This window comes from Amblyomma maculatum, chromosome 1, assembly GCF_055883805.1.
Source record: "Amblyomma maculatum isolate TAMU_Amacu chromosome 1, ASM5588380v1, whole genome shotgun sequence".
In the NCBI taxonomy this organism is placed as follows: domain Eukaryota; kingdom Metazoa; phylum Arthropoda; class Arachnida; order Ixodida; family Ixodidae; genus Amblyomma; species Amblyomma maculatum.
In genome coordinates, this window is record NC_139344.1 from 430,223,135 (window position 1) to 430,237,742 (window position 14,608).

A 14,608-nucleotide genomic window follows, 5' to 3' on the forward strand; every position below is an offset into this window, starting at 1 on the left:
CAAAACCGGCAACATTTAGAGGACTCCACTTCAAACACTCCTGTTACCGCACCGTTCCTTACAGTATAACGGCGCTGACGGCAATACGCTGGTAGTTGTTCTACTTATCAAATTCTCAGCGCATTTTTCGAACCACATATGCCCCACATCAGAAGGACGGGTCCACGTTTGTTCATTCAGCGTCAAATGAGCAGACTTTTAGTTCAATCGTTTCCGATTCCTTTACAAAAATAAAATAAACATTTCTCCAAACTTGTTCACAGAAAAAGTTTTCGCGGCGCCAACGATAGCTTAAAGTTTCTAACGATAGCTGAAGGGTATGTAATAAAAAGAATGTAAAAGTGCAAGAGTTTTCTCCTGAGAATAACAAATTTTTTAAATGGAAGACATTAAGCTTTCATGCACGGTAATTTGTGATTCATTTATTTTATAATTCCGCAAATATTGAAACGATAAAGAGCAGAGTACGACCTTCAGTTCTTAAAATGTTTTATTATTTCCACTGAAGTAATTACAAAAACGATTTCTCCACGTTCTTAAAAAACAAAATGGCCTATTAATTCGATTTTTTTTTTCTTAACCACAGCACTCAAGCTTAATCAAGCAGACATAGACATCACTGCAGAATCTGCACTGGAGAAATGCAAAGGGCTAAGCGGTGCCGGTGCTGTTTCGAGAGGACACGTGAACATTTTATTTCAATATTAATTAACTTCCCTTTATTTGCTTTAATGTTACAGTTCATACTTTATTAACATTTCCCTCAACGCCCTCCACGAAAAGGAGAATTACGGACGCGCTCACAAGATGTTAACGTAGAGCAGTGGTAAGCGCGCCAAGCTCGCACACCGAAGGGTGCTGGTTGGTGTCCTGTCATGGATGCAATTGTTTTTTTTTATTATTAATGATTGATAATTTGTGATGGCATGCCCTGGTGACGCGCTTTTTTGAGATTTCTTGATGCGTCATTCATAAGGGAAGAAAGCTTTTACTGTGCAAAAATAGAGAAAGCTTGCTTTTGCAGCATCTTCAGTCAACTGCTGCCAAATTTACGTTATACAGCATTTTCGAAGGACATTTATAGAAGAAATTTTTCTGAAAACTATATTCAGTTTAGGCGAAAAAACGTAGCTGCTGTTTAAATCGCCTTACAGGGATTAAAACGTGCGAATGCACTCTTTGACATGCTTTAGTACGAAATCTAATAATAATCATTGGTTCCCAAGAAATGAAAGGCGAAGTATCTGTCCCAGTTATTTGGTGGACACTTGAACCATGCCAATATGGAAGAGAGAAAGGGAGAGTGAAAATGGATAGAGAGAAGAGGAGCCTTAGTGGAAGGCTTCGAAGTGATTTAGACCACCTGGGGATCTTTAACGTACACTGACATTGCACAGCGCACGGACGCCATTTCATTTCGTATGCATCGAAACGCAGCTGCCGGCGGTCGAAATCGAATTAGCAGCCAGAGACTGAATCAGGCTTCGAAGCCACTGTCTCAACTATCACGTGCCGGGCTAGTGTAGAGAGGAAACGGTGTGTTCAGCTGCTGGCCTTCGAATAGTCTCTCCCCTCACCCGCCATTCTCGGCCACACCGGCCAGCGGTTGGTTGGAATTTGCCTGGAGAGCACCCAGGGGGTCCCCGCAATCGGAGTTTTTGTATAATTATTGCGCCTCGTCTCTTCTCTCCTCAAATCAACCCAGACACCTCACTAAATAGCCTCGTTAAAAAAAGAATATCTAGCGACGCACATAAGTGTAACGTTGACGCATTTGAACGGGGCCACCACTCCATGCCATGGTTCTAAAACGATCAATGGTGCATAGGAAACAAACATAAGTAAACTCCCTTTCGCAAACTAGCCTGAAATTCACTAGTACGTGGATGTGGAACAGGAAGCGAAAAGGTATGATGCCACCACGAACGTTACACACCGAGCAATCGTGTCTCAAGTTTGATAATAAATCAGATGATATTTTTGTGGAACATACAAGAGACGATTTTGTTAGGCTTCCTCTGCATGAGTGTTTTTGCACTAATCTTTTTCTTGATTGCCCATGGCGAACATTGATGTCGCTCCATGCCGGCGATTTACTTCAGTGAAAGCTGAAAAGCGAAAGCCTGTTGGAAGCCTCAGTGCAGGTAGCGCCCACTGACAAAAAACAACTGTGTGTATGGCGTGGACGCGCTGCCAGATTCTGCATTACAAATTTCTATTGAAAAGCATTGCTAGATGTAAAACAAATATAATGATTTAGCCTGATTACGCCAAGGATCATGGGATAGTTGTATGATTATAATTTCTGCATTCTTTTCATCAAACCTCAATATGCTACATAACGTTGCAGCATAAAGGACAATTTTTATTTACTGGTTACTAATAACCCACTACGAATCATTATCCTTAGTAGCTGTGATACAATCGTAGCTGATATGAGCTATCCAGCAATAAAGTAGTTGATGTAGCACAAGCGAATTTGAAATCGCAAGTGCCAATTAACGTTAAATAAATACGGCTTACTATTAGTCCACTGCCGGTACTCTCGATATAAGCTGTCCATCTATGCATGATCGGATTCTTTAAAGCAAAATTTAATCTTTAATCCCATGTAACTCATGTTAGGCGATTAATTACGATGCGTAATCAGCAAAGAGGCCAGTTAGTCACGTAATCACAAAAGGTCAGCACGCCATGAGGTCATGTACACGTTCTCTATAGCACACCATACTAAGCCAAGTCGCAGTTTAACATAGGCTTAGCCTAAATGTTCTCTGGCTAGCGTTTTCAGGAATTGTATACTGACCGGTGGCGCTGTCGCTCTGAAAGAGGCAGCCGCGCAAAAGCAGCGTCAGGACTAGCATTTGCGATTGCTCAAACATTTTTATTGGGACCAGTTTTATTCTTAACTATCAATAAAACAGTTGGAATGAATAAAAAAAAAATTAAAACATTGAAATAAAGTAAAACTCTGATAGTTTTTATCTTTCTCCTCTTGTACCATTCTGGAGAACTATACATATTGATGGGAAATTCATGTATATGAGCACAAAATTATTCATAGGCGAAGGAAAATATGCACCCCGAAAAAAATTTTACGCGAGGTTTTTGTATAGACTGAGGCCGCTGCAGAATTCTTATTGCCAAATGAGTGTGGAATATTATTCGGCGTGCTAACGCAATAAATAATTATTTTTGCGGAAATCAAATATATTCACAAAATTAATGCTCGATGTCGCGAGTCATACCTTTATCATTTTTGTTGTAGCGCAAGATGCACCGAGATCTGTCTCGAAGGTTCCGGCCACCCGGGTGGCTTTCCACAATGTTCCAGCCCGTGCTGGTAGCTGTTTGCGGCGTTATCTAGATTGTTCTGTGCAGCCTTTAAACTGAGCGTTGCCGAGTGTGACGAGCATTCTTTGTTCGACGATCGACGAGCACGTTTGTTTCTATCGCCGCCGCCGAGTTGCTTAGTTCTTTTGCGGGCGCAAGTCAGCCCAAATAAAGAGTTTCTTTAGTGCAATCATCGACCCTTCATTTGTGTCGTCGACCTCGTCACCACTACGTGACATTTGGTGAAGGTGCTGCCTTTGATCCTTCAAGCGAAGACCCAAGCCTGTCGCCCTGGAAGACCAGCCTACAGGTCACCGAGCCAGCCGCCGACTTCAAGGCCTACAACCCGAACACGGTCTGCTGCCTGACCCCATTCGATCTCGGAAGGCATCGGCGCTGACAATGGCCCAGCCTACAGCACCGGTTATGTTCGTCCAACCCCGTGAGCCTCCCTGCTTCCATGGACGACCGGATGAAGGTGCCGGAGACTGGATGGACCTTTTCGACCGTGTGGCAGAATTCAACGGCTGGAACGACGCCACGAAACTCAGGCAGGTCTACTTTGTTCTTCAAGGACATGCCCGAGTTTGGTTTGAAAATCACGAGACTTCTTTCAAGGATTGGAAGATATTCAAAGCACAGTTCTTGATGGCCTTTACAAGTTCAGGCCCTCCTCCAATCAAGAATTCAACTACCAAGCGAGCCCGTCCTGGTCTACATAGAGGAGATGAAACTCCTGTTTCGCCGCGCCGACCCTAACATGACCGAAGGTGAGAGAATGAAATTCCTAATGCGAGGAGTTAGAGTCGCTTTTTGCGGGGCTTGTCCGGAACGCGCCGAAAACTGTGGAAGAATTTGAAAGTGAAGCATCGACCATCGAGAAGACGTTGGACACCCGGATGCGCCACTACGAGCGACCACTTCAACCAGACTACTCATGCCACTACCCCAGCGCATCTGCAAGCGGAGAGAACCTTCGGGACCTCATCCGGGAGATCGTGCGAGAGGAGCTCCGCCGAATGCTGCCATCACCGCAAAAACCCCAGGTGGCGACGCTCGGGGACGTCGTCCGTGAAGAAGTCCAGCAGGCGCTGGGCGTTCCTCAAGCGACGGCTGCGACTGTTCCAGCACAAGAGGCAACAGCAATGAACTACGCTGGTGCATTACGTGGCCGTGCGCCCCGACGTGATGACTTTCCGAGCCCTCGCCGCTACCGTCCTGTTCCTGAAAACCGCCCCTTGGCCCCCGCCCACCAAGCCTACCAACGACCTCCAAGCCTCAGGAAATGCGACGCCTGGAGGACATCTAACAACCGACCGCTCTGTTTCCATTGTGGTGAGGCAGGACACATCCTCCGTCACTACACGTACAGGCGGATCGGCCTTCGTTGTTTCGCTGTCGACGCTCCACGACCCCGTCCTGGCGAGCGACCACAGAAAATCAATGACTTCCTGCGCAGCGGAGAGCACTCGTCGCCAAGGCGTCTGTCACGCTCCCCATCACCGTACAATGCCCGATTTGCGTCGCCGGGCAGCGGTTACGTGCAAGGACGGTCTCCAAGCCCCCGTAGGGGAAACTAAAGGCAGCAACCTTTGGAGGTCAGGTTGCTCAACGGCGAAAAGACGAATAGCCTCCGCCGCCTACGACCACTAACGACGACGCAACCATTTCATCGCCGCTCCACACGACGACATCGACGACAGCACGACCAGATTGCAAGCAGACACCGCCGCCCAACGAAGTAACAACGGTATGCCCCGGCCATGGCCTGAAGAAACGGCGGAGCCGAGATCGGACACTAAGGCCCACGTGTAATGCGAGGACGCGAACAAGTGACCTTGAAGTTGATATCGACGGTCGCAGAGTCACTGCCCTTGTAGACACCGGAGCTGACTATTCAGTCATCAGTGGACCGTTAGCCTCCCACCTCAGGACCGTTAGCCTCCCATCTCGGCAGGCCATTCGGGATCAAGTTGAGGAAATGCTGCGTGATGACGTAATGCAGCCATAGAACAGCCCCTGGGCGGCACCAGCATTTTGGTCAAGAAGACAGCACACTTCGCTTCTGCGTTGATTACCGCCGCTTGAATAGCATAACGAAGAAGGATGTCTACCCGCTTCCCCGCATCGACGACTCTCTCGACTGGCTCTGCAATGCAAGGTACTTCTCATCGATGGACCTCAAGAGCGGATATTGGCAAATTGAGGTCGACGACAGAAATCGCGAGAAGACCGCATTCATCACACCGGACGGCCTTTATGAGTTCAAGGTGATGCCATTTGGCCTCTGCTCCGCACAAGCCACGTTTCAACGAGTAATGGATACAGTCCTGGCAGGCTTGAAGTGGCAAATTTGTTTGGTATATTTGGACGACGTTGTTGTCTTCTCGTAAAACTTTGAAGACCACCTAAAACGACTACAGACAGTGCTGGAAGCAATCAAGTCATCGAGACTGACGCTAAAAGCAGAGAAGTGTCACTTCGTCTACGAAGAACTCCGGTTCCTAGGTCACATCGTTAGCAAGGACGGTATTCGCCTAGACCCGGAGAAAACAGCTGCAATCGCACAATTCCCACCGCCTGCCGACAAGAAAGCTGTGCGCCGAGAATTCCTTGGACTGTGCGCTTATTATCGAAGATTTGTCAGAAACTTTTCGCGGATCGCCGAACCGTTGACGCAGCTTACAAAGGCTGACGTACCTTTTAAATGGGAAGCGCCGCAAGGAGAAGCCTTCGACGAACTTAAGCGCTGCCTGCAATGCCCTCCTGTACTTGGCCACTTTGATGAAAACGTTGAGCCGAAATTCACACCGACACGAGCAGTGTGGGCCTAGGAGCCGTTCTCGTCCAGAAGAGTGCCGGACAGGAGAAAGTTATCGCCTACGCAAGCAGGTCCCTCACAAAAGCCGAAGTCAATTACTCGACGACCGAGAAGGAGTGCCTTGCAATCATCTGGGCCACTTCTAAGTTTCGTCCACACCTATACGGCCGCCCATTCAAGGTGGTAAGCGACCATCACGCGATCTTCTGGCTGGCTAATTTGAAAGATCCTTCCGGCCGCCTTGCCAGATGGAGCCTACGACTTCAAGAATTTGACATGACTGTAGTCTATAAGTCGGGCCGGAAGCATTCCGACGCAGACTGCTTATCCCGCGCTCCCGTCGATGCTCCCCCGAAGGACGAGGACGACGACGCCTTTTTGGGACCGGTAAGCGCCAGCAGTTTCGCAGAACAACAGCGATCAGACCCCGAGCTGAAAGCTCTAGCCGATTGCTTGGAAGGAAAGACCGCTTCAACTCCTGGTGTGTTCAGGCGACATTTATCATCCTTCACGTTAAGCAATGGCCTCCTCGTGAAGAACTTCGCACCCAAGAAGACCGCGCAGCTTTTCGTATTGCCTAAAACCCTTCGGCAAGAAATTCTGCAGGCATTGCACGATGAGCCCACAGCAGGCCACCTCGGATTTGCGCGCACGTTGCGTCGAATCAGGGAGATGTATTACTGGCCGCGACTGCCTGCCGAAGTTGCCCACTACGTGAAAACGTGTCGTCAGTGCCAACGACGCAAGACGCCGCCGATCAGACCAGCAGGACTACTAAACCCGATTCCGCCCCCAATCCTGGCCTTTCAACAAATTGGGATGGATCTCCTCGGCCCCTTTCCATCTTCGTCTATGGGTAACAAGTGGATCATCGTGGCTACTGACTACCTTCCCGTTACGCCGAACCAAGAGCACTACCAAATGGTACCGCGGCAGAAGTCGCCAAACTTTTTATCGAAAAAATTCTCTTGCGGCACGGCGCCCCAGAAGTGCTCATCACGGACAGGGGAACGGCGTTTACGGCAGAGGTGACGCAAGCCATCCTGGAATACAGTCACACAAGCAAGCCATCGACGAACAACTGCGTACCATCCCCAGACCAGTGGCCTTACGTAGCGCCTGAACAAAACGATCGCGGACATGATCGCTATGTACGTCGACGCTGAACACAAGACCTGGGACGCCATCTTGCCGTACGTGATCTTCGCGTATAACACGGCAGTCCGGGAGACGACCAGAGCGACCCCGTTTAAGCTTGTGTACGGCAGGGAGCCCACGACGACGCTCGACGCAATGCTGCCGCACGTAACCAGCGAAGACAACCTTGACGTCGCCGCCTACCTGCAGCGTGCAGAGGAAGCCCGACGACTCGCACGGCTGCGTAATAAAGACCAACAGCGCACCGACAGCCGACGATACAATATACGACGACGCCACGCAGAGTACAATCCAGGAGACCAAGTGTGGGTTTGGACACCGATTCGCCCTCGCGGATTAAGTTAAAAGTTGTTGCGTCGATACTTTGGGCCATACAAAATCCTTCGCCGCGTCGGACCACTGGACTATGAAGTCATTCCCGACGGAACGTAAGCATCACAACGGCGACGCGCACGCCCAGAAATTGTACATGTTGTACGACTGAAGCCATATTACGCGCGTTAAAGAATCTGTGGTGTTTAAACTTTGCAGTGTTTATGTTTAAGTTTCTTTGTTTTGGAACCTCGAGGTTAAGGTTTTTAAGGGGGGAGTAATGCCGCGAAACCTTCAAAACAGTATTTGTTGTTTTTTACAGCCGCCGGCATACTGGCTTATCACACTGATTCTGGACCGCGTATCAGTTCCGTAATCTTTGTTAATACTCGATGTCGCGAGTCACACCTTTACAGTTTTGTTTAGCGCAAGATGCACCGAGATCTGTCTCGAAGGTTCCGGCCGCTCGGGTGGCTTTCCACAATGCTCCAGCCCGTGCTGGTAGCTGTTTGCGACGTTATCTAGATTGTTCTGTGCAGCCTTTAAATTGAGCGCTGCCGATTGTGACGAGCATTTTTGTTCGACGATCGACGAGCACGTTTGTTTCTATCGCCGCCGCCGAGCTGCTTAGTTCTTTTGCTGGCGCAAGTCAGCCCAAATAAACAGTTTCTTTAGTGCAATCATCGACCCTTCATTTGTGTCGTCGACCTCGTCACCACTACGTGACAATATATATATATTGTAAAGCGGAAGTAGTGCACGAGAAACATTCCAGGCAGTTGCATCGTGATCGCAGCGCGTGCTGCACCTGACTGTGTTCGCCGCTGACCTGTCCAGTCCTGCTGATCAAGTGCTGCTGATCTGCTCAATAAACCCCCATCTTACATTTGGTGGAGCTGGCGTCTCGCCCTGGAACTCTCCTGCGATGCCTGAGGACGTTAACCACCAAGCCGTACAAGTTGGCTCGGCCATCATCTGTTCCGGCTCCCTCCACCAGCGAGACCCCGCCATCTTCAGCGGCACTGACGACCATGACGTTCAGGACTGGCTCAAATCCTACGAAAGAGTGAGCGCTTACAACAAATGGGACGCGGAAACGAAATTAAGCAACGTGATTTTCTATATCACCGGCGTAGCCAATCTATGGTTTCGGAACCATGAAGCGGACATCCCATCATGGTCAGTGTTCAAAGCCAGCTTCTCGGAAGTTTTCGGCCGTCCGGCTGTGAAAACTCCGCGCTGAACAGCGGTTGCGTGTGTGGTCTCAGCAGGTTGGCGAAAATTTCACGAAGTAAATCGAAGACGTCGTCGACTTGTACACGCGCGTGAACGCTCAGATGTCAGAGGCCGACAAAATCAAGCACAATCTGCAAGGCATAGATGACGACGCCTTTCAGATGCTTTGGGGATTCACAATCCCCTTCCTCCATTATAACGCCCGCGCGTAATTAACACGCGTGATTACGTGCGCTGGCAGAGAGGTTGGCGGAGGAGAGGGCATGTTGGCCACCCCCCGCTGCCTCTCGGGCCTGCGGCGACGCTGCCGCTGGCTTCCCTGTTTCCTGCCGGCGTAACCGGGAGACCTCCTCTCCCGTTCCGTGTCGAGGAGCGCGACTGTAGCAACTCGCTCGGGTTCTTCGGCGAATGGGCGCGCACGTGCGCGGTTCATGATTTCCGCCGAAGAGACCACCGCCGTCACCGAGAATCGCCCATTGACCGTAGGCACTTACCGCAACGGGATGTGAGCGAGAAGCCGTGTCAGGTGAGAAGACTCTTCATCTCACCTCCTTGGCGCGCTTCCCTATTAGGTGGTTTTTATTTCACCCCCGTACGCGGCGTTCGCTCGCTACACGGTGGTTTTTCTTGATTGCTATTCCTTTGCCGTGTACTCGACCACAATAAACTGTTCGAGTACGTAACTCGGTGTTTGTCCCCTCTGGCCCGAACCCGTCGTAGTGGCGATTTCTCGCACCGCGGGTTGGGGGTCACAGCTCTGTCTGCTATTGCTGGCATGTCGGGGCTAGAAGGCGACTGTAGCATCTAGCCCCCCCCCCCCGTGGCGCATTCTCTTACGAGAATGAACCCCCATAATGCTGACTGCGGGAGATATCCGAACCGTTGCTGAATTGGTCACACTGTGTCAAAGTTATGATGAACTGCGCAAACACAGAGCCATAACTCGCGCGAACACCACGCATTCTGAGTTGTTTACTGGCCTGACAGATGCAGCTGTACATTTTGCGCTCCTTCCACAAATCAAGAGCTTCATTCAGGAAGAAGATGCTCGACAACTCTCCCTTACGTCCTGCAATGAAGGGCCTTCCTCACACTTCGCTCCAAGTTTGCTCCCGATCATTCCAGAACAGGTAGCTGAATCCCTTCCTCCAGCCCCTCAATCCATGCCTGTCGCAGCCCCGTTGACATATGCGGCTATTGCTGCCCGACCACCACCTGCGTATGCTCCGCCGCAACTTGCCTACTTTCAGCCGCCACCTAGTCCTGCTCGAGAACCTGCGCAGTTTTCTCGACGGGCTCCAAGACCACGCATTCCCTGGCGCACGACAGATAACCGGCCAATATGTTACACTTGCGGGCTGACTGGACATATTTATCGTTATTGCCGACACCGACTCCCAGTGTCGGCCCCACCTACTCATGGCCCTGGGTACTGGTCTTCGACGCCTCAGTATTCCGCGCCTACTGAGCCTCCAGCCAGCCGTCATTTCTCCCCAGGCCGTTCAGCCATGTCCGACCGCCGATCACCGTCGCCGCGACGCCGGTCTATCTCTCCGATGCGACGTCGACAGAACGCTTCACTTGAGGAAAACTAGAGGCCGCAGTTCCTGAGGCGAGAACTGCGACCCCGTCGAACGTCCCAAGTCCTCATCTGTCGCCGGCAAACCTTATTGAAGTTTTCATCGTGTGTGTTGCTGTCATGGCTCTAATTGACACTGGTGCTGCAATTTCGGTTCTGGACGCAAAACTATGTAGCTCTTTAAAGAAGGTGAAGACGCCAATTGCGGGACTTTCGTTGCGAACGGGCGGCGCTCAGCATATCAAGCCTTTAGCAGCGTGCGCCGCTCGAGTATTTATCCAGAATTGCTTTTATACAATTGAGTTCGTTGTGCTGCCAAGTTGCTCACACGCTGTTTTTAGGCTGGGATTTCCTATCGCGACACGCTGCTATTATCGATGGTGCTCGAGCTGAAGTGGGGTTCTCGACACTGCCCGCTGCCTTACCAAAGGCTGATCTACCAAATTCCCGTGCTAAAGCCCTCGTCGCCGCAGATATCGACCTTCCGCCCTGCTCTTCTGTGCTTGTTCGCGTCGCTTGTGCCTCTGTTAGCGATGACACCGTTCTCTTCACACCAGCCCATACATTCCTTAGCCGCAAGTGCCTACCATTGCCCTACGCTGTGCTCGCTATTTTCGCGCGCCTTTCAATGTTATGGGTCTCTAACCCATTTAACTCCCCTACTGCATTGCGCCATGGTGAATGCTTCGGCAGTATCCAGCCAATCGCATCTCTTCTGATCTCTGAGGAAACTGACGATGCGCCGCACTCTGCCGTGACTGCGCTCAGCCCCCTTTCACCTGCGCCCGCTCCCCCCTCTACAGACTTCTTCCTCCGTTCTATCGACGCCGATCTTCCTCCAGCGCAGCGCACTCGGCTTTTGAACCTACTACACCACTTTCGCCCCTCCTTCGACTCTAATCAAAGTTCTTTGGGTCAAATTTCTAGTCACTCATCGCATCGACACCGTCACCCACGCACCACTGCGACAGCACCTCTATCGTGTGTCTGCAACCGAACGCCAGGCTATTGAAGAACAAGTCGACCTTAAGATTAAGAATGGCGTGATTCCGCCCTCAAGCAGCCTTTGGGCGTCACCTGATGTCCTCGTAAAAAAGAAAGATGGTTCTATCCGCTTCTGTGTCGATTCATCGTCATCATCATCAGCCTGACTATACCCACTGCAGGGCAAAGGCCTCTCTCATATTTCTCCACTTAACCCGGTTCTGTGCTAGCTGCATGCACTTGACCCCTGCGAACTTCTTAACCTCATCCGCCCACCCACCTTTCTGCCGCCCCCTGCTACGCTTTCCTTCTCTTGGAATCCAGTTTGTTACCCTAAGCGACCATCGGTTATCCTCTCTTAGCACTACATGTCCTGCCCATGCCCATTTCTTCTTCCTAATTTCCATTAGTATGTCGGTAACCTCAGTAATTTCTCTTACCCACTCTGCACGCTTCCTATCTCTTAATGTTACCCCTACCATTTTTAGTTCCATAGCCCTCTGGGTTGTCCTCAACTTAAGTAGAACTCTCTTGGTTAGCCTCCACGTTTCAGCTCCATAGGTGAGTACAGGTAAGATGCAACTGTTATATACTTTCCTCTTTAGCGATACCGACAAGCTGCTAGTCATAATCTGTGAGTGCTTGCCAAATGTGCTCCATCCCAATCTTGTTCTTCTTGTTATTTCCTTTTCATGGTCCGGATCAGCGGTTACTACCTGTCCTAAGTAGACATATTCGCCTACTACTTATATTTTCCAGTACTTCGCTACCTAATGTAAACTGCTGTTTCTTTCCGAGGCTGTTGAACATGACCTTAGTCTTCTGCATATTGATTTTCCAGCCTACCTTTCTACATTTCTTGTCTAGGTCACCAATCATTATTTGCAATGCATCCCCCTAGTTGCTTAGAAAGGCAATGCCATCTGCAAATCGCAGATTACTGAGGTATTCTCCATCTACCCTTATCCCTAACTGCTCCCATTCCAAGTCTCTGAATACTTCCTCTAAGCAAGCGGTGAATAGTACTGGGGAGATCGTATCTCCTTGCCTAACACCTCAATTTATGGGAATTATGTTACTTTCATTATGCAGAACTGTGGTTGCAGTGCAACCACTATCTATATATATATCTTCCAGCAGTTTCACGTACGGCTCGTTAACCTCCTGACTTCGCAATGCCTGCATCACCGCCAAGGTTTCTCTTGAGTCAAATGCTTTTTCGTAATCAATGAATGCCATGTATAAGGGCTGGTTATATTCCAAGCATTTTTCTATCACCTGATTGATGGTATGGATAAGTTCGATAGTAGAGTACCGTTTCCGAAAACCTGCTTGTTCCTGCTGTGTCGATTATCGCCGCCTTAATAAGATTACGCGAAAGGACGTCTACCCTCCCCCACTTATAGACGATGCTCTCGATTGTTTGCAAGGCGCCGAGCTCTTTTCTTCCCTAGACTTACGTTCCGGGTACCGGCAAGTTCCCCTGGAAGCGGCTGATCGCCCCAAAACTGCCTTTTGTAACTTCCGACGGCTTGTAAGAATTTACAGTTATGCGTTTGGCCATTGTAGTGCTCCGGCAACATTTGAGCGGATGATGGACACCATTTTGCGTGGCCTAAAGTGGAAGACGTGTCTATGCTACCTCGACGACATTGTCTTTTCTCCTGGCGTTGACACACACCTCTACTGTCTGAAACACGTTTTGACTTGCCTATCTGATGCCGGACTGCAGCTGAATTAAAAAAAAGTCGTTTTTCCGCCCGCCAGCTGACCATTCTCGGCCACGTTGTCTCCAAAGAAGGCGTATCTCCAGATCCTGCCAAACTTCTAGCCGTAGCAGCCTTCCCGAAACCGACTTCCATCAAATATCTACGTAGCTTTCTCGGGCTGTGCTCTTACTTTCGCCGCTTTATTAGAAATTTTGCTTCAATTGCTGCTCCCTTGACAGACCTTCTGTCCGGCAGTTCTGACGTTTCGTCGTGGTCGCCAACGTGCGACGATGCCTTCAATGCTTTACGCTGCATCCTCACGGTACCACCTGTTCTACGTCACTTCGACCCCACAGCGCCTACTGAAGTCCACACGGACGCCAGTGGTATTGGTCTCGGCGCTGTGGTCGCGCTCAGCGCAAATCAGGTTATACTGAATACATGGTCGCCTATGCTAGCCATACACTCACGAAGGCTGAATCCAATTCTCTGTCACTGAAAAAGAGTGCTTAGCGATTATTTGGGCTCTTACTAAGTTCCGCCCTTACCTCTATGGCCGCCCTTTTGACATAGTGACGGACCAACACGCGCTTTGCTGGCTTTCCTCACTGAAAGACCCGTCCGGCAGACTAGCAACATGGGCTCTTCGCCTTCAGGAATATGATGTCCGCGTTGTTTACCGCTCCGGCCGCAAGCATCACGACGCCGATGCACTTTCCCGCTGCGCCCTTACAGCTGAGGTCGCGAGCCTTTCCTCTTCCGACGATTCCCCACCATCGCTTCACATCAATGACATGCCATCAGCGTAACGGCAATATCCTTGGATAAATTCTCTCCTCAATTTTATCTCCAATCCTACAGCTGCTTCTGCATCACATGCTCTCCGCCGCCATGCTTCCCACTTCGCCATTCGTGATAACCTCTTCTACCGCCGCAACTACTGCGCAGATGGCCGCAAGTGGTTGCTAGTTATTACCCGGCAGCTACGTTCGCAAATCTGTGACTATTTCCACGCTGCTCCACAATCCGGTCACGCGGGCGTCTTCAAGACATACACTCTTCTCCGGCTGCGTTACTACTGGCGTGGCATATACACCTTCGTACTCAAGTACGTTCGCTCATGCCTCACCTGTCAACGACACAAGCCATCTTCTCAACGTTCTGCTGGAGAGTTGCTGCCGTTACCCAGCTCCCCCCGCCCTGTCGACCGCGTCGGCATTGATTTGTACAGGTCGCTTCCCTACACTGCAGCCGGCAACCACTGGGCTATCGTAGCCGTTGATCAACTGACGAGGTATGCAGAAATCGCTGCACTTCCATCTGCCACAGCGTCAGAAGTACCTTCCTTCATTTTGCAGCGATTTGTTCTTCGCCACGGCGCACCTCGAGAGCTGCTCAGCGACAGATGACGCGCTTTCGTGAGTGACGTTGTGAAACCCTTGCTCACCAAGTGCAACATTATTCATGGAACCACCT